Below are 22,269 nucleotides of genomic sequence, written 5' to 3'. Positions count from 1 at the left end.
AGATTATAATGATTTTCGTTTGAAATTTTTTTGTCTTCGGGTGTACATTACGATGTGCATGTACCTAGTAAACTACCAGTCCATCCTAATAGTTTTTGGTGAAATTTTGAAAATAGGGTGTGATTTCTAAGTCGCAAAAATCGAACGCGAGACGTGTAATCATTCTGAAGTTCTATCCATGTGGAAAATGTCAAAAACTCTATTCGCGCGTGATACGATAATATTCACGAAACGTTTTTGATAATTAATTATAAATAGGTAATTATATATCAATTTGATTATTCATTAATCAAGATTCAAAATCGTAATACAAGGTTACGCTGCGCTGCCGCGATACAGGTATCTTAAATATCTTGAAAACGTGTCGTTGTTATAGGTACTTATCATAATATGACGGTTAATATTTGTTATAAAGATTTCAGTAATATGAAAAATAACTATTGAGTTCTCGATAATTTATAGTTAAATTAAGACTAGGATTTTATGTTCTTAAAAACAAGAAAAATACATTAAAAAAAAGAAAAAGACTCAATGTATTAATAATAAAATATTAAATATAAATAAAATATGATAAAAAAATAATTTATTTGAATTTACTTAGTTAAGTGTTATGGTGATTGATGTAAGTTGTTAATTAAATTATTTATTTATACATAGAATAAACTCGTATATCTACCTGCACATGACGAAATTTCATTTGTCTGACTGATGTGTAGCCATCTATAATTTAGTTTAGTACACAGGTAAAAATATTATAGTTAATAGAAATAAAGTTATGATAAAGCAATATAGATAACATTTATTTAATTTTTAGCTTCTGAGCAAAGTGATGAATATATTGGTTTTACAATGATGTGTGTTTTTAATTTTTATGTCTGTCATTACTTTTGGAGCAGTAAAAATGCTTTTATTCTCAATTTTGAAGGCGGTTTCTGATGGAAAATTGGATTTAGTTAATGAGAGGGTCGAAATAAAAAAAAAATTGATAAATACATTTACGAAAAAACAGGAATTTTTACGTGAAATAATTTATTTGAATTTAATTCAATAGAATCAATTTTGTTGCTTAGAGTGTAACTCAAAACAAAATAACCGTAGAAATTTTTAGTTTTTACCAAAGTTTATACGGAAATTTCCTTTACATAATAATATTTTTATGGTATTTTAAAAGATTTGATATAAGATATTTTAAGTATGAATTTGTACGAAATTCAATAATTAATTGAAGTATAATGATTTTCATTATATTGTTGTAGGTACTTTCAAAATACTTTTGTGGGAATTTGAAACTTTAACGTATTTTAAAAACACTATTACATTTTTATAATTTTTCATATGCGTCTAAAGTTAGAATTTTGACAAAATTTTATAAAATTCTAAAAATTTATGAATTATTTTGTAGTTAGATATTTATAAATATTTTTATTTTTATATTTAAGATTTAACAATATTTTTTATAATTTTTTCTACCTATAATCAAAAAAAAGATTATCGGATATTCGTGTTAATTTTTTTTATTAGAGTTTGAAGTTTAAATTTTTATGACAACTGTAAAATAACTTTCTCCTCAATCGATTTTCGATATTTTGTTTTAGTTAAAAAACAATTGACCGTAGATAATTGAAATTTTCATTAGATGTTTTCTTTTCATTTTCTATTAATGGTATAATTTTAAAAATATTTTGTCCTTTTTAAGCTATTTATTGACAAGTGACATTTTCGATTTATCTTTTATAAATATTCATAAAAAAATGTCGTTCGGTCAAAAAGTTTGAAAATCTAATTCATCAGTTGATCAGATATATCAACTAAAAAATTGATGAAAATATGATATAATCACAGTATTTTTATTATAAGTTTTTTAAAATTTAACTGTTGATGAGATTTAGATAATACTCTAATGGTGTTTTATTGTCACTCTTTTGGATTTCGTTTAACATACAGTGTGCCTTACTCCACATATTTTTAGTTGTTAGTTGGATTGTATTCAATTATTCAAAATTGAGTTATATGAAAAAAAAAAAAAAAATGTACTCAGGTTGAACACGATATAAATATATACCTATAACTTCTATATAAACTTATTTCCATAGTTGTTTATCAGGTAATTTTTTAAATGTAACGTTATTTTTACATTTATTTAATTGCTATTTTATGTTATGTATTGGTAAATCTCAGGTTCACTGCGTTTAACGATCCACCGTTCAGTCAGATCCGTTACGACAATTCTAGCAACAATATGCAAGAAACTTACGTATCTTGGTATTCATAATCTTACATGAAACCTATTTTATCGATTTATGATGATTTAAATAATTATATTGGATATTCATGAGTATAATAATAATTTTTATATTTTATTATAATTGAAAAACAATTGACTGTAGGTCAACTGTTGGTACTTGAAATTTTCACCAAATATTTAAATGACCATATTTTATACATAATATAATTTTCAAAATATCTCAATTTTTTTGAACTATTCTTATAAGTATATTTAAATATAACGAAAAACATTTTTTCGATAGTTAAAAAATCTTGAAAATTTAACGCAAGGGGTTTCTCGTAAGTTTTAGTTATAGCTATTTAAAAATATTAAAGATATACAGGCACTTTAGTAAAAATTTAAAGTTAAAATTTAGACAAGGTTAGTTAAAAACACAGAAATTTCAATATTATTTAGTCGTTTAAATTTATTAGGTTTTAAATTTTTTTATTATATATTATACAATATGTTGTAACCAATAGTCAAATATTGTATTATATTATACAAACTTTATTTTTTTTATAGATATTTAAAGTTTACATTTAAGCTAAATTTAAAAAAACTCTATCATAGTTATTTTATTGTAATTTAAGCATTTTTGTTTCCGCTCATAATCGTATGCAATAATATAATACATTGTTTAAGGTGACCTATTTATTAATGAGGTTCATTTGACTTCTATAGTATAGTAAATAGATTTTTTGCTTCCTTCTTTTTTCTTTTCATTTTATTGGTGTAGTTCATGGTCAATTTTTATTAATTGTTATCTGTTCTTATGAAATATATTAAAAATGTAATTTAAGTTTAAAATAATGAAATTATAATTAAAAAAAAAAAAAATTATAAAATATAATTTACATATCTAAGTTCTTTGATATAGTAAAACAAATTTTGTGTTTGAAGAGCGTTAGTTTCTTGAGACATTAAAAAAAATGCAATTTGTATTCAACTTCAGGCCCTATCTATAATCATTAATCGGTTTCTGGTTGCGTCAACTTATCATAATAAACAATAATATTCTCTTCAATATTTTAAGATAAATAATAGTATTACAATAGTTCAACATCGATCGCAGATGCCGCCGAGGTGAACGAAGCGAGACGACGTGCAGCGTCATGATCCTGTCCTTCGTATACATACTGTCCGTATTATCATTTGTTTATGTTTTATATAATACTATAAAACGAATACAATACATTTGATTGTATCAATGAAACATATATTCGATTAACTAAAACGTTTTACTACTAATCGTTCAGTATAGATGATTAAATAATGATAATTAAAATATTTCAATGCTATATTATTAGCTACTTGTGACCCGCGTCGACTTAACTATATATTTTTTTTTTCAATAAAATATTTATCGTGATACGAATCACATTTTGTGTATTTATTTCTAATGTATATAGTTTTGTAAAAGATACTTTTTAAAAGTATTTGAGATCAAATATAGGTACTTTAAAAATGTATTTATAAAAACTTCCAATTTTTTTTACATGATAAATAAATTGAATCAAATTTTTTTCATCATTTTTATATAGTACAAAATTTTATAATGCGTTTTACAACTGATGTATAATTTGGTGTAACTATAAAATATGCATCTGTTGTCTTTGCTGAGGTGTTTGCGAATATTCTGTTTAGTATATTATGCATAGTCTCATAAAAAACTATATACTGTTATTTATGATGTTATTATAAGCTCTTTTTATTTGTTTTTGTTTTAGGTACGGAATTTAATTGAAAATAGAATATATATAAGCTAAATCATTTGAAAATCAGTACGTAATTTTTTCAAAAGTTCTTGGACAAAGTATTTTAAATACTTTTTTAGTATATTTATATTTCAAATTAAGTAATTTAAATTCTAAGTACCTACTTGAAAGTATTTATTTTTAAAATTATTTGAGTATTTACCAAGACTGTTATCATATGATGTATGTAGTTAGACATTTTGTCGCATATTATACAAACGAAACACAATATTCGGACGATTATTGGTATTGTATAAATAGGTTCGACATTGCATAATCTATTACCGGGGACAGTCTGCCACCAGTTACCACAACCTCCTACTTTTTAATATATGACAGTTACATCAGAATAATCGTTATAACATCGATAACAATGGATTTTTTCAAGTTAGACGCGTATTTAATCATTAATATATACATATATATATATAGGCGTCACACGCTAATGAATAATAGAAATAAGTAAATTTAATAACGTTGTTTTTGTCTTCATTGTGAATTTATAAATATACAGAGTGATCCATTTAATGTAAGATATTCATTATTTTAGATAATATTTATGATTTTGAAAATATTTTTCTTACATAATTTTATTTGTATTGTTTTTTATTGTTATCTTTTTTTAAATTTTCAAAATTATTATTTCAAGTATTTAAAAAAATATAATTTCGGACAAATAATAATCTATTAGCATAATAAAGTTAAGATGAGCAAAGTGTTGAACATTTTGCAATATACCAACTCTACTTATCTAAACTTAAAATATTCATAACTCGTAAGTTTAAAAATTAAAAATGCATGTTGTTCTAAGAAAATGATAACAATGAAAAAAAGTAAAATGTTATATTTCCTAAAAAAATGCTGTTTTTAACGATTTAAAATAATGCAATAAAAAATGTTTTCTAGAACTTTAATAGTTTTTGAAATAAAAATTTTCTAACGTTAAATATATCACTCGGTATATTATTTATTTATGAGAATGAAACTTCATTATAAAGCACCGTCTATAGATGATTATAAGTAATGCAAGAAAAAGTGAAAAAATATATAAAATTCAATATTGGCATCCCAACCGTGCACGCCGTGAATACGATAATACCATAATAATAATAATACAATGAAATTATCAAATACATAATATAGTGTTGATTAATTATTATTACAATTTATTGTATTAGTGTATTTGTTTATTTTGTTAGATAAGACATTAATATCTTTTTTGTATTTAGTGTTAATAATCATTTTTTTTTTTTTTTTTGATAGATACTATTTTTACAAAGATCGTTATTAAATCCACGAATTTATTAATAATATGATCTTATAATTTACACGCAAAATAATTAAGTTAAGTTTAAAAAATTATCAAAATACATATGCTATATGTGTAATTTTATTATAATATATTATGAGTATATATTATGGAATACAATATTATTTATTATTGATTATTATTACTGAACTGTATACGATAAAGGCAAATGCAAAGTTTGCAACTAAATGTGGAGGTAGTTGCATTTATTTCAAGAACAAGTTTGAAGAACTCTAGTCAGGTCAGTTCTAAGTGGGTTGAATTACTTTTAAATCTAAAAAAGTTTATCTGATAGCTTCATTAAAGAGATCAATAATAATTAATGCAACAAATACATTTTGCTTAATTTTATTATTATTAATATTATTAGAACAAAATAAATAATTTTTAGTTTCTTTAAAATGAATGATAATAACTATTATGCACTGTTTAGTATTTATTTACAAATATTTCTTATGGTTTTTTACGTTTCATATAATGTATTCGTCTTTTATCAACTAATAGAAATATTTTCAGAATATTCAACCTTTAAGAATCTCTTAAATTTCTTAGATAGAAGGAAGCAGCCGTTTTCTTGCGAGAGTAGGAAAACCAAATAATATTAGTAACTAACGTGATCACGAGTAGGTAATTAATATAATAAATATAGTTAGATGGATGGATCAATTATTATTAATAGCTTAATGTATTTATTTATTTTTTTTTGATACTGTGTAAACAAAACGGTTTTGTTTGTTTTATTAGTACCGGGAGTTTCCCGAGTGTACTCCGAAATGACGTTTTATTAATGTTACGAGTGTGTTCCAAATAAGGTATTACCTGAGTGTGTCCCAGTTTATTTAGAGTTATCCAGGGTGTACCATGAGAAGTTGAACTGGTTTACACCACAAATATATTTATGATGCTAATTTATAATTATATATTTTATTTTAGTTTGCACCTTTGAATTAGGACAAGTGTACTAATTATTTTTAAAAGTTTTTTTTATTTAAGACAAATTTTATTATTTGTTTTTATAAATCATTTTATAAAAGTTGAAATTCAATTTTCCCATCGTTTCCAGTGTTCCAAAACCACAGCTTTAAAAATAAAGTATAATAATTTATAGTTGTATATTTGAACCAACACATTCGATCATTGTCAAATCACTGAAACTTGTATCTTGAAAGGTTTATTTGATAATTTTATATTAAATAGGACACATAGCTGTGAACTGAGGACGTGCTCGGGCTATCAATATAATTTGTCTATACGATTGCGGACGCACTCGGGCTATGAAAAAGGTAAAAATTAAAAACGGAACGCATTCGGGATATCGCCTTACTTGTAATTAAGGGCTAAGAATTTTTTTTATTAATAGTATTATACTATTTCTGGAAAAAAATATACTATGAGTTTTATAAATCGTCAAAAATCATTTTAATAGTAAAAATAATATCGTTGCCATTTTCTATTAAAATTATCATAATTAATATGTGTATTCTGTGTGGTTACTTTTTAAGTGGTTTCTGTGTGGAGTCTTATCTTGAGAAAACCAAATTTTTCATAGAATTGCATACAACATCCATTTGTTTTTCTCGTGGCTAATATATTATATAATATCTACAGACGTGATTTTTCTTATAATTTGATGAGTAGAAAATGTTTGCCTCTATATGAAAAAATGTAGTAGCTATAAAATTAATGATATTAGTAGTATAATAGGCAATGGATATGATTCGTATTTTTAACAATAGCTCTAAAATGAAAATTGGTTTAATATTGTTTTGGTTTTATAAAGAATGAAGAAAAATTATAAACTTTCAACTGATAATTATTAATAACTTGATTTACTTTTCGTCTAAAACTATTTTAATTCGACCAAGTTAATTATCTTTTCTAATCAACCACGCTGCACTTAAACATAAAATTCTATATAAAAAAAAACTTAAAAACCAAAAAACCAAAATTTAAACTTGAATATCATACTTAAAAATTAAAATACTAATTATAAAAAATTAAATTTTTTCGAGCTTAATTATTTATATTATTATTTTCTCGTATAAAATGTTTTAAGTGACTTAAATATAAACAACGTAATTGAGACTTCAATCTAGATTTATAAAAAAATGACGATCGGTATATTATGTTAATATTGACAGCTGATTGCACACATATTATTTATAGCTCTACTTTTTTCCAAACATAATGTTTTAAGTTATTTTCAATATTATCTCTGTATTTACATATAGATATTACTTACATTATGTTATCGAGTAAAATGTTATTGTTTTTAGATATTTTATATGTTTTTTTTTTATTATTTTAGAATTTTGAATTATCAAGTTCAAATTTAAAAACGTGTTTGAAATATTTAGTTTTAATATTTGTTTACATTAATTGCTGTATTCGTGGTTTTAAATTTAAATAATTCAATACTATACATTTTTTTGTTTCCTGATAAGTAAATATTATATATAAATAAACGTGCAAAATAATCTTTTTGAAAAATTCGTGTACTAACTAAAAAGTAGATGAGCTTTTTTGATAACCGAGTCAATACTATAAATATTTTTTTTCCATATTGACTTTAAAGTATTGGCGTGTTTATTTAACTCAATTGAACTTGAATTAATCACAATCATTAACTTGTCTTACAAGAATATTATATATTTGTGACTTAAATACACCCATGCGTGCCAAAACTGTTATATAAGCCATTGATATATGACCTGTAGAATGGCAGCTATAGATTTTTAGTATTTTTTGTATAATAATTAAATGATTACCTATAAATGTATACATATATAGCGATTTTTAACGATTGTGCTACTTCAGAACCAGTTATAAACCTAATGGAATAGAATAATATTATGTAAAAATTAAAACTATTACGAACAATTATTCGAATATTATACAAGGTTAAGTTATAGTATGCGTCTCATATAATTTCAATATATTTTACTGGCCTTTTTTTTATTTGTTTGCTTTTGTTACCGTTTATATGTAGGTCATCTCATTGAAATCAGTGGAAAGGCGAGGATATTGTTGTATAATACATATATTGATATGCGAGTATCTAGGTACAACAAGTAATAATTTATACCTATATTTCAATACGGTAAGTATTAAAGCTTTAAATAAGGTAAGTATATGTTTAAACATGCTAATCTCAGAAACTACTTGACAATTTTAATGAAGATTATATCAATAGATTCCTATTAATATTCGGGGGATGTTTTTTATTTTGTTTTTTTTTTTTTTAAATTCCTTAGGTGTTACTCACACATCAATTTTGTTTTGGTTCACGAAAAATTAATATACATAGAGTTGTCATTAGTTATAGAACCAAATTAAAAAAAAAAAAAAACCCGGTATACAATCACCCCGCAGCGATTTGGTTCAACGACGATGATAACGACCTAGCTAAAGGTATTGCAATTACAGTGATGTTTCATAACAATAAATTAATTTAAAAATATATATACGGTGTGATTATTTACGGCATATTCATTCCTTTTTTGTTTTCAATAATGCAATTATTCTAAATAATATACTTTTTTGATTTAATAAATATATTTAGAGACCATTTTTTAAATAATTGAAACTTTTTTTTTTCTATACTTAAGTTCTGTGGAGTTCAAAATTTGTGTTTTTAAATGAAAATCCCCTTTTACTACTGTGAATTGTCTAGTAGATTTTTTTTTAATGTTGATGTACCTAATTAAAATTTTGAATGAGTTTATCAGTATCAAAACATAGTTTTAAGTAAGTTTAAAGATTTCAAAAATTAGAATTTGAATAAATTCATTAATTAATGAAAAACAAATGGGGTAAACAAACCCTGTGAAATACGCGTAGATAATCCATTGCTATGAGATTTTTTTAAATAAAAGATAATAATATTACATTTATTGATTGTTGTTCAAATGTACAACAAAAGGAAATCTTCTTATATGTTTGTTTTTTATAAGCTCACACAAAAACTACTCGATGAACTTTGATGAAAGTTTTAAAGATTGTTCTTAGAGATATTAAAAATATATATGCATTTGTTTGAACTAAGTTTTAAAATATTCTAAGTGCAATCAACTATAGGCGGATTACCCATATCAGTCAAATTAGTCCACAAGCGAGGTATACCGATATTATAGCGCCGTGTTTTATACTAATTATTAATTTTTCCAATGATTTCTCTAAACACATTCATTCATTTCTAGATAAATTTTGTGGTTGTGCAATTTTTAAAAATAATATAGATTTTACAATAAAAATTTTTTTTATGAACATTAATATTTGAGTATTAAAAAATTTGAATTTTTTGTGTTTTAAAGAATTTTGTTAACAGTTAAAAGTTAAAAAGATAATCAAAACAATTAGTATATATATATATCTTCGAACATTATAAACAATAGGTGTATGAATTTATTTATTTTGTTTTTCAAAATGTTATTAGTTTTTCTTTTTTGTCTTCTTCTTTAACATGGAATGCGATAACCAATCGAAACGGGATTTGATTTTCGAGTCACGCGTCTGTCCCCACCGGTTTTGATCTTTGTCCGGGTAGGGTAGAGCCAGCGGAGTGACCGGAAGGTCTACGGTTACCCAAATACTCGTGTGCTACCGACGATCATTGTAATCGTACGGCGGACACGCGACCGAACGACCCGATATTAACAATTATTACAATTCACTGCTCGTGTCCGTTTTTCACTTGATTAAAGTTTGTGTGTTCGGTTTGCGGTGAATAATATCGTAGAATCGGACATCGGCGTTGGCGTACAACCTACCCGTACATACGACACACCGTCGGAGTATACAGTCACCGTTCGGAAATTGTTTCGGTAAGTAAAACTTTATAGGTACATAATAATAAAAAGTGCAGAATAATGTCGATTAAACATTATTCGTGTAACCAACGTGATTATCATATCTAATTATTATTATAATACTTACCTATGTGAGAAATGATTTTGCAAATTCACTTCGCACCTATAATATGTATTTTTATTATAATCGATCACAGACAAGTTGTTGACGAGACTTTAATACGATCGCCAAACGCTTCCGGTTAGTTTAATACAATTTTTATACTATCATAAATCATACCTATAAAAAAAGTACATCAAAACCTCCGGTGTATGTTTAATAATTATATTATTATATCAGTATTATCATCACAATTAATACTAATATTTTTTTTTTATAATAATTTTATTTAGTTAAATATAAATATGCTGTAGCCTGTGAGGAAGTTCAAAAATTCTAATTTGATGGAAATTTTATTTGCCAAAACAAAAGCTTGAGAAAAAATGTCTTATTTTCACCATTATAATTATGAATTATGAATATATCTAGTTATTTTATTTATGCATGGTATACAGAAACCAATTTCTGATAATAACTCAGGTTGTTCAGAATATTATAAGTTAACATAATATCTGCTAATTTGTGTTCTATACTTTGTGAGTTTAAGTTCAAAAAGTTTTCAGCAAAATTAACAGTATATCTAGTGATATGTTTATTAGATATATAAGCAATTCTTTTTAAAATTTTATAATAGATATTATTAAGAAGATTTAAGCATTTTGAATAATTTTAAGACCAGGTGAATGAACCGAATACTAGATTAGATTTAATTAACATATATAATGATTTCAAACAAATAGTAGTCTTTAAATTTTTTCATATTTTCATCGATAAAACCTAGCTTTTTTATGATATGCTTATAACCATTTTATGGTTTGGCATTTGATTATATACTGCTATTATCTTTGTATAAACGCTCTCATAGTTTTAGGAGGAAAAACAATTTTATATGATACGTCTAATGATTCTTTAAAAATTTTATAATAACCGTATAGTCGAGAGTATATTATGCTATTATATATTTTTATTATGTGATAGTAATTATAGTTCCAATTCACTACGGTGAAATATTGTGTAAACGCGCGACAGACTGATCAGATTTAGTGAGCTCTTTAGTTGAAAATTGCAATTTGAATTAAGCAGGTGGTGTAATTAGTTGGTATACGTGTAGTGGATTTTCTTTTTAGATTTTAAAACGGTAAACAATGATTGATCAAAATTTTTTAATCGCGTGTAACGTGACAAAAAATAAAAAAATAAAATAATTAATTTCTATCGCATTATTTAAACAAAATAATAATAATGCCTGTTTTATTGTTGTATATTTTTTTAAGTTTTTTTTTCTGAACAAGCGTTCAATTTTCAGTGTTTTTTTTTTTACTCTAAACCGTTGAATATAATCCAATCTGTTGTGTATAAAAAATTAAGGTTCTCAAATTTCATAAACAGGTCATAATTTATTGTGATAATGTATGACTTTCGATATAATATATGTATGTCTTTTATACGTGTTCTGTAATTAAATACTTAATTACTGTTTTACTTACGGCCAGCAAAAGACATTATATGCAGCCACTTTAATAATATATTTAGTATAATTCTTTAATTTTTAACGTTGACTTGGTCAGTGACCTGCAGTGTTGTTGATATTATAGAAAGTGAACGCGCGCATCGCTCGAATCCTACGTAACCATTATTGTATGTGTCCTTCGAGATCTACGATACTGAGGATTTCACGTGGGATTTTGTAATTACCGAAACGAGAATTTATAATATTATGATCAGATTTTCGCGCAATATCAAAACGTTTACGTATATTACAGTATCTCTTAAAATAATTATAACAATTATAACAAAATTGTCCGATAAAAAATATCTATGCAATCACACAATTTCTATGTGGATTATCTGTGTCTATTTAAATGAGTGAATTGCGGTTATGAACGGTCACCAAGCGTTTAAATTTGAAAAAAAATAGAATCTAAAAACCATTATTATAATTTAAATGTAAAATCACTACACAAAACTTAAAATTTAAGTGCATATTATCATACTGTATATTGGCACAAGCTGCACTAAAAAAAAAAAAAAAAAACACTTAATATAATAATAGATCATATTTCATAAGCAAACCTTGAAAATCATTAAGCTAGATATATAAGCAAAGAGGTAGGTTGACAGGTATTTGATATTTTGGTAGGCATTTTTTTAAATATATAATACATAGATATAATTATAGAAACCGTAGATATATAAATTAAAATATGTATATATCGACGAAAATCTAGCTTTTTTTTTAAATATAAAAATAAATAATTTCGTAACATTAAATAATAGGTACTCACCTAATATGTATAGCTTGTCTAGAGATATTATAAAATTCGTTTTTGTATTGGTTGACCATGGTCTATTAATTTATTACCGGTTTGAATTGTGTGATAAAATTATTAATAAATAATTTTTGTCTAGATTTTTATTTTTATTCCTTTATTTCAATAGGTGTGTACTGTAAGACGAGTTTTAGATAACAAAACTGGATACTATGAAATTTTATGAATAAATAATATATTGTTTATAGATAGAATTATGTATAATAGTGCTAAATAAATAAATTACATGTTATTCTAAATATAGATTACTTTAATAGTATAAATATTATAAAGATTGAAATGTATTAATTTCATATACCCTTAGTGTGCACCACAAATGAATACCATGTCATAATATCGAGCAGTAATAGATATTCAAGTCTATAGTAGCGGATCCAGAAATTACTCAAGAGGAAGGGAGTAAATTAAAAAAATTAAATTACCTTTTTTTTTAATCTGTATTGGAGGCTAATTATTTGTATTATTTCACTTATATAACTAAATAAATCTAAAATTAATAAACAATAAATAAATAAATAATAATAAGTAAAATTTATTTTACTATTTATTAATCTACAAAATTATAAACAATATATTACTATCACAATTTTATTATACAATCAATACAATTATCTATAAAATTAAATTATAGTTTAAATTATTGAAAGCAATTGTTTTTTAGTTGAATAAATATCAATAGAGCATTAATTTAAAGCTTGTATCATCATGCAAGCTGATATACCATTGTCTAAAAAGTAAGTCACTATAAGTATTTAAGATATTTACAAGATTAATGTTTAACTTAATATACTCAATAGCATTAAAAATAATAAAAAAGGTTAGGTTTAAGGCGATAAATGATAACAACGTCCATGCCGTTCGAGAAGTAGCGTTTCTGTATTATAATTTATAACGTATAGTCAGGAAGAATAATATTAATGCTTTTTGTGTGATTAGTAGCGGTATTATAAAAATAAAAATATCGGCTTTCAACCAAATATTATAATATAAAAATAACGTAATAAACACGCCCAAGAACGATAGGGCAATTGCTCTTTCTTTATATTCACCTCAGCTAGAATAATAATAATAATCTTCAAAAACTGGAAATTAAGAATATTATAAACCATAATAGGAATCGAGTACAAGCTGCCCGTTGAATTTCCAACCTGTATATTTTGCTATGCAAAATTTTTTGGGCTTTTTCGTCATTTGAGTTTAAAAAATTTAAAATAATTATAATTAATAAGGGCTATATGCATACTAGCATATTGAGAAAAATATTTTGTTTAACCTAAATAAATAATAATACATAAATATATAAATCTATGATTATTATTAAAAATGACATTGAAATATTTCAATATTTACCTGAAGCAGGTAAATAATATGATAATTTTAATTTAGTTTTTAATTTCATGAGGTATAATTATTACATATCTGACAACAATTTCGTAGTTAATATTTAAAATTCTATATAAGTCGAATTTGGTATAACATTATTGTAATTTAGTGCACGCATTCCACTTGAATATTTTAATCATATCAAAGTTAATTATGGGGATGGTAGGTACAATAATAAATTCAAAGTCTAGTTCAAGTAATAGTAAGTCATTACGTATTTATTATTAACAATGCAAATAATATAACACCAATGGCAATTTTTGTATTTAAATTCGATATCTAAATATATTTTAATAAACTATATTATTCAGTTGTAATAAATTTATGAATAGAAAAGAAGACAATATAATATGTAAATTTATGAATATCCGGGCTTTATACTATTTACGGATGACCTATATCTTCAATGAACTATTAGAGTATTGTACTTTTTTAGTGAAACAAAATTAATTATTTTAATTTTTTGTTTAAAAATAAAAATAAATTGATGTTGTTTAATTAAATTTCCATGTGTACTTTAGATAGGCATGCAGAAAAGAATTCTAGGTACGCCGCTGAATTTTATTTATCCATCGTTTAATGATTGTTGATAAAACTTTTTTTCGAACAAACTCATATCTATCTATGAACAAATTTAATTTTGTTTCGTGTATTCACTTTTTTTTGATTTATTTCATCTTTGCCAGTCTTACTTTTGTTCGCGCCAAATGATAATAAAATGACGGGTAGATATTAATAGTTATTAGTTTGGATACATAAGTTTCAAATTTAAAACAGTGTTGATGTGTGTGTGTGTAAGAGCATAGCATAAATAATAATATAGTATTAAGGCACTTAATCGCGATACAGGCTATCAACAATAATAAACAACTACTAACGGACAAATTTGTCTGATAAAATTATAATAATTTTTAATCTAATCCGATACGATAGACTACGTACGTAGGTAGATCATATTTTAGCGATTCGAAGCTGTGCTTGATATTTTTAAAAGTTCTATTAAATAAGGGTTTCAGCTCATCCTGATGTCGATCGTGTTTTCCATCGTTATATATTTTACAATCGACATAAACGCATATAGTACAATACGTTTTATTGTCCGTTTTAATTTTTCTAACCATTCTTTCCATAGTAAAGCATTTAATATGCTCCAGTAATTTCTTCCTCTATTGGATTTTAATTTTATTTGGGCATTTTTCTCGTCCTATCCACTAAATTTTCTCCGGTTGCATTGTTTCAGACGTATCTATATATACATATATTATAGTGATTAAATTAAATTTAAGACTTGGATTTTAACATTCTAAAAAGCGAGAAAAATGTCCTTAAAAATACAATTTTATGCCCTAATAATATTACAAAATTTAAAAAACTGTTTTTTTTTTTATATGCCTATCTAATATCTATGTTAAATAAGGTGATTACACTAAAATCTATTATTTAAGTTATTTAAATTATTTAACGTTATCGCTAGTGTTGTAATTCGTAAACAAAAAACCTATCTATTTAATATATACTCAATATTCGTATATTTATCTATCTGCGTAGATACATGATGAAGAGTTCGTTTTATATAGCAGTCGTAATTTTTATTCGGTGCATAGATAAAATAAACATACGTAATAATAATTTTATTAATATTGCGAAGTAATAATAATAGTATCTATATTTTTTTTCTTTTTATCTGTATAGTTTATGATGAGTTGTTTTGGAATTCAGAATTGTACTTATTATTGTAAAATATATTCAAAATTTAAAAAAAATAATAAAATAATGCATAACACAAAATTTATTTTTAAGTTCTTTGATATAAGAAACGAACTTTGTGTTTGGAAGCAACGTTTTGGGTGATTCGGAAAATATAATCTGCATTTAAGTCTCCACGCCTTAAATTAATAATATTAATTTATATATATTGTATAATGTTTTGCTATATTTCTCTGCACTTGTTCGTTTTTCTGGACGTATGTCATCGCCGGCTGCTAGATTCGTTGTAGGTGAGAACGTGTTACTTGTACAATATATATTATTGTTATAAGTTATAAGTTCGTAGATTTAAACGACATATTCCATCGAATATAGAGTGTTATAGGTACATAGTGCCTCTCGCGGCCGTACTGTGTGCGCACATTGTCAACGACAAGGTCGCCTCCACGTCAAAGGTATATAATTATAGTACTATACTATAATTTGATACGATGTTACACCGTAGAACGTCCACCTTGACCCAGTACGTGGAATCCACGCCAAGTAACTACTGCTACTATACGCCAAAGACTTGCGCCACTCGACTCCAAGAGCGCGTACGGGGTGCAAATTGAAACGCTGCTCGTGCGTATTATTTATCATTATTGTTATTATTATTATTATTATTGTTATAATAAGTGTTATACGTCGTTACATCGTGCGTACCACCTCTGTCAATGTCGTCGTTTGGCAGTAGTTCTTCGACGCGACTCTCGGATCTAGGATTAGACATATGTCCTCCGCCCATTCCGTATACGTAATAAATATATAATGACTCGTTTAACTCATGGTTCCATTATTTTTTTCCTATTCGATTTGGTGCTTTTAAAAATAAAATAAAATGTTTTATTTAAAACTATAATTTTAATGTTTATATTAATAGTTAAAGGGCTATAGATTTGTAAATAAATTATTTGTTTTTAGTTCACTATAAAACAAAACTTCTTCGGTACATAATTTGAATTAGGTATAGTTTTTTTTATATTTTTCTGAATTTCAATTCAATTGCATACATTGTATGAATTGTTTTTAATTTTAGTCTTTTAAAATCCATTTTATACTTTGTAAAATCAAGTCGTGCTTAATTAATAATAAAATCTTTAAATTAAAATATTTTACGCTAGATAGATTTTTATATTTTTTAATAAAAATTCTTTAGTATATTTACAGTGAATTTATCAAGATATTTTTATACATTCAATTAATAGTTTTTAAAAACATTTTTTATGAGAAATATAATTATTTAATATATTTTTTATAATAGTGACAGCCGATTTAGCCTATATTTTTATTTCATAGTTCAAAGCAAATCTAAAGGTACTTAAGAGATAATCGGAGTAAAATTGTACTTCAAAAGTCATGTTCTACTACGCACCATTTGTACAAACTTAAAATGCATTATTTAATTAAAAATCATAGAATACCTATTTAATAACTGATATTTTGGTATTTTTTTTAAATTTTTTTTGGTAAAGTATTCCGTTTTCAATTAAAAGATCAACATTTCCAATATATTATTAGAAAAAAACAATCATTTAAAAAAAATTTGCTATAATAATAAAATTAGTGAAAACACTTTTTTCCTATCAAAAACTCTTAATAATTGACTTGAAAAATGTGTATAGAAAGTGAAATAGATCACCCTGTTCGTATAGTAATTACACGATAATGAGGAGAAAACGATCACTGCAATATAGATTGTTGTTTTGTATGTACCTACAATTTTTAGTTCATAATATCAACGTATTTATGCACAGTTTTTAGCAACCATAAATAAACACTCAACTTAACGAACTGTTAAATTTAATTCAATAATAATATTATCTAATACGTGAAATGCAGTTGAGGTATATTTATGATATCCACTTCGATCGAATCGTCGTTTTATGATTATAATTTTATTGTGTGAACAACGTAGCGATATTTTGTAATAATTATTTTCTTAGACGTCTGACAATCGTGTACTTAAGTAGAAAATGAAAATCGCGTATTTCAACAATTAACTTGAATTGATGTCTGTGTGTTTATTGCCACGATGATCACATAAGTGTGGTCGACAGCAAAGTCCCGTTGTAGTTATATCTGCGAAAGTCATAATCAAACTATAAAGAGTAATTCACAAAGCGTACTTATCTTATTTTTCTTCACTATTGCAATTATTAAAAATCTTATTTTCGAAATTTTTAAACATATTTCAAGACCATATTTTCAAATTCTTGAGATTTTTTTATACTGCTTAAAAAGTGTCGTATAGAGTGTGAAGATACAAACTTTTGTTTTCTAAATGTAAATATGTCCCAATTTAAAATATCATTGCGTAATTCTAAACACTTGGAGCTCTGTATGGACACAAACGATAATCCATAATATAGCTTGCGATGTACACTGAACGACAAAGTATACTACTTTAGAAAAAAATTAGACCTGAAAATTATAATGATTAATTTAAAACGCTAATATAATACCAAAATGATATTGATAATTATTAGCTCGCCGCTAAGGAAATTTAAGCATATTATTCAAATTAGTATATTTGACCTTCAGCTATAATGCAATATTATATAATATATTTACAAGCATTGGGATCTGCGATTCTGTTGCTTTGCTATAAGCAGATAACGTGACATTACGGAGCACGCAAACTATAAGATTGGACCTGGGAAAAAAACTTGACGTTAGCCTCGATTTCGTTTCTATTTTTGTTGTTTTTGTTAAGCAAATATATTATATCTAAATATGATTTTTAATCACATTGGAAAGTCAATGATGTATAAAATATTTTTTATTTTAATGTTTATATTACATTAATTATTACACTAATAAAGTGCATAAAATAATCCGTACAGCTGAGTTTATAAACAGTATGTGAATTACACCGATTATATTATTATTATCGTGTAAGATGCATAGGTGTCCTGTAGCCATTTGGTTCAATGACGGCGACCTAGCCAAAGTGAACGAGATTTAATAACGATGTTTCATAGCAAAAATTAATTGAAAATGTACACATGCCAAGCAATTTGCCAAGCATACTCACTCATTTTTATTATTCAGTAATAGGTACAGTTATTTAAAATCTGATTATTAGAATTTTTAAATACGCTTAAAGACCACATTTTAAAATTTTTGAGGTCAAAGTACTACATATTTAAGGAATATCTCATGGCGATAAAAATTTTTGTTTTTTATATTAGTACCAATTTTTTATTGTACAGTTTTAGTAGGTAATTTTTCTGAAAATGTTGACGTGTCTAAATCAAAATTTATTTAAAAGAGTGATTTTTAACTTCATGTACCAAAGATAGATATATGCTAATAGGTTTGAAATAAATGGAAGCTACGATGGTTTGAACATTTTAGTAATCTAATCAATAATTATTATTATATAATCCATCAACATTTATAAATTGTACAAATAGTATAAGGAAATAAATACTACATCCAATATTACATCATTTACATCTATTTTATAAACTTAAAAAAAAATATATTTTTAAACACTATATTATTCTAAGTATTGATGTAAATTCATGGGTTAAATCAAATTTATAATTAGGAATTTAAATACGATATTGCGAATTACAATTAAAATAAGATAAGGAGCTTACCTGTAATTGTGTTGTTGTATGATTTTAAACTAAGTAGTTGTTTTAAGAATGCAAATCGGGTACTGAATAGTATTTGTTACATTAGCATTATTAGTTTAGACTGTTTAGAGGACCAGTCTTTATTTATGAATATTGTATTATTACATTTTAAATTTGTTTTCGTATTCAGTACATAATTGTTGATATTCAATTGTCAAAAAATTAATTAAATTATTGTATCACACAAGTACAAACCAGTAAATACATTTTAGTAATTGGGAAAGTACTTGTTATATACTTGTTTGGTTTTGAATAAGATACTAAAAATTTTATAAAAAAATTATTGATTAAATAGTTATTAGTAAAAAATGGGGGGGGGATAATTTTCATTTTTTTCTTTTTTTAAAAGAAAAAAAAATGAGTAGTAAACTTAGGTATTTAACTTGATATTTTTTTCATTGCATAGAAAATAATTGAAACATTGATATGATTTTAAAATAATAAGTTTATAAATCAGGACAGCATGGTATTATAATTATATTGTTTTTTTTTTTTCGAGTCAACCTTGGTACTGCAATAAAACATTTAAATGTTTTAACGTTATAGCAAAAAACCATCATAATTACGAAAAAAAAAAAGTTGTTTCCATTCCAAATATATATCTATGTCAACAGAAATTTGTATTACCACAAAAAAATCATTAAGTAGATAGTAAAAAATAAATATCAAGAATTTAAAAATATTATGGTTTTAAAGTATATTTAAAAACGTCAACAATCAAAATTTGATTAAAAGTAATTCACTACCGAAGGAAAAAAAGGGGGGTAAGTATGTTTTACGATTCTCTTCGTAATTTTGTATACTATATATCTCAGGATTATCGGATATTGTTACAATCAATCGATTACGTATACATACAACACATATACAATATTACATATTTATATATTGCAATGTACACGACATACATTACGCATGATAGTTGTATATATAATATAATATGTAACGCCGTACTAGTGTCCAATGAATAATGATTTTTAAAATATACATATCGACTTATTAATGAAATACTTACCTTGCTCGACCGTCTTCTAATATTTATGTATAGAGTGAATGTGGGACTTTCGGACGGCTATCGAAATGTTATTAGTAATCGCGGTGCATGCCGAATGTTCCACGGCCCGCGACTGGATAAATTTTACACGATCGAAAAAAAATGCGAATTTTTCTCGACGCCAACAAGTAACACTATACATGAATACAGTTATGTACGAAACATAACACGATTGTATATATATGTTATATGATATAAATACTTAGAATATAACCCTACGGGTTCGATTTTTGCAGTCGATAAAACGATATCATTACGATAATTTGTTTAATTGGCATCGTTTTTTTTTTTTTTTATCAATCGTAGAATAATAAATTTAGAGCGCAGGTTTATTGAAAATTGAATAACTTGTCTAAATATCCCGAAAAATTGCTTTTCAAACATAAAGTTAATTTCATTAATCAAATAAATTAAAAATATAACTTTTATTTCGCATTTTTTTTTCACAACTGGAGTACAAATTTTAACTATAGAAACGTATATAATTAAAAAAACTGCCTTAAACTAGACCAATTAATGAAAATAAATAAATTAATAGGCATTATTTAATTTGCTTTGTTATATTATTTTTATTGAGTATATTTTATTACCTGTGTACTAGATAAAAAAGACGATGACTGCACGAAAGTCTGAAAATCTAAAAATCTTCGTCACATGGTACAGTAACCTATATACGAATAAATAATGTATGTTCCTCAAGTCAGAGGGTTTCCACATTGGTGGAGCTTCATTCTCTGCACGTTATTTATTTTATATTCTTATTATCTTTTGCTACCGAATTTACTTATTGTATATGTACCTATATTATAGATCTTAAATATTCATTTGTTTAAATAACAAATAAAAAATATATATAATGTAATATTTAGGTAGAAAATAGGTTGTTTTATTTTCAACTCGTATCAATCGCGATAACGCCAAATTACGTAATTGTAAATAATTCAAAAAGAATTTTGTTTTACGGATTTATTATTTAACATAAAAAACATTTTTTAACACTTTTAATACATTTTATATTTGAAGTATTTTTGGGATAAAGTCGTATTTATAAGGTTTTTTTTTTCAGTATATTAAAATACGCGTAATTTAGAATAAAATACATTATGACGTAATATAGGTAACCTATATATAACCTAGGTTTATGCATTCTGGCTGTTATCGTATTAACGTTTTTCATAGGCAACGTGACGTGGAGTCGAACAAGTAATTAATTAACTTACATAGATTTAAAAATATTTTAGTAAAACAACACTTTAAATTCGGTTCCTTTAAGCCGGTAATGGGCGGTAATGCTATATTATAATGGCTTTGGCTATATATATGTCATATATAGTTTTAGATGGTATAAAGACTATAAAGCGTCATATGTTATTCTATTATACTCGGAGAACGATTTATACACATTTTGTTGTTGTCGCTACAGTAAATAATAATAATAATATATTTTTGTGGTCTTGAACTAGCAAATATTTATGATATATAAATATATGTATATCGTTTGGTTGTCGGTTATTGCACGCTCGATAAATTGAAAATGAAATTTACGATCGAGATCGACGGTGAAAAAAATCAAACAGAAATCAACAAATTTAGACCAATAATATTATTACAACAGTTTACTCACCTACATGTTTATCTACGATTAAACAACACAACAATGCACTGGAAATCAGATCAAGGTTACTACGGTTCTATACAACATAATGTGCCAAACTCCACGATTCGTGTTAAAAATTTTGTTATGAGTTTTATGAATTGAAGTGGATTTAATTACAATTAGAAAAATAATAATATATAATATTTTTGGTTTGAAAAACAACAACCTTGATCCAATTTTTCAATCTTTTGTAAAATGTGTATATTGTTTGC

The 22,269-nt window shown here is 25.0% G+C and overlaps 1 protein-coding gene across 1 annotated transcript in view; it reads left to right on the top strand.

Moving 5' to 3' along the window:
- The first annotated feature begins 9,937 nt into the window (after positions 1–9,937).
- The window catches only part of LOC112597559 (elongation of very long chain fatty acids protein AAEL008004-like), a 33,216-nt gene continuing 20,884 nt past the window's right edge, over positions 9,938–22,269 (top strand). The window contains exon 1 of the mRNA XM_025343660.1: positions 9,938–10,155. The gene's annotated coding sequence lies outside the window, so the exon portion shown is untranslated. The remainder of the gene's footprint in view (positions 10,156–22,269) is intronic.

This window comes from Melanaphis sacchari, unplaced genomic scaffold, assembly GCF_002803265.2.
Source record: "Melanaphis sacchari strain LSU unplaced genomic scaffold, SCAv2.0 Contig42_pilon_pilon, whole genome shotgun sequence".
In the NCBI taxonomy this organism is placed as follows: domain Eukaryota; kingdom Metazoa; phylum Arthropoda; class Insecta; order Hemiptera; family Aphididae; genus Melanaphis; species Melanaphis sacchari.
This window is presented reverse-complemented; position numbering and strand designations above follow the sequence as displayed.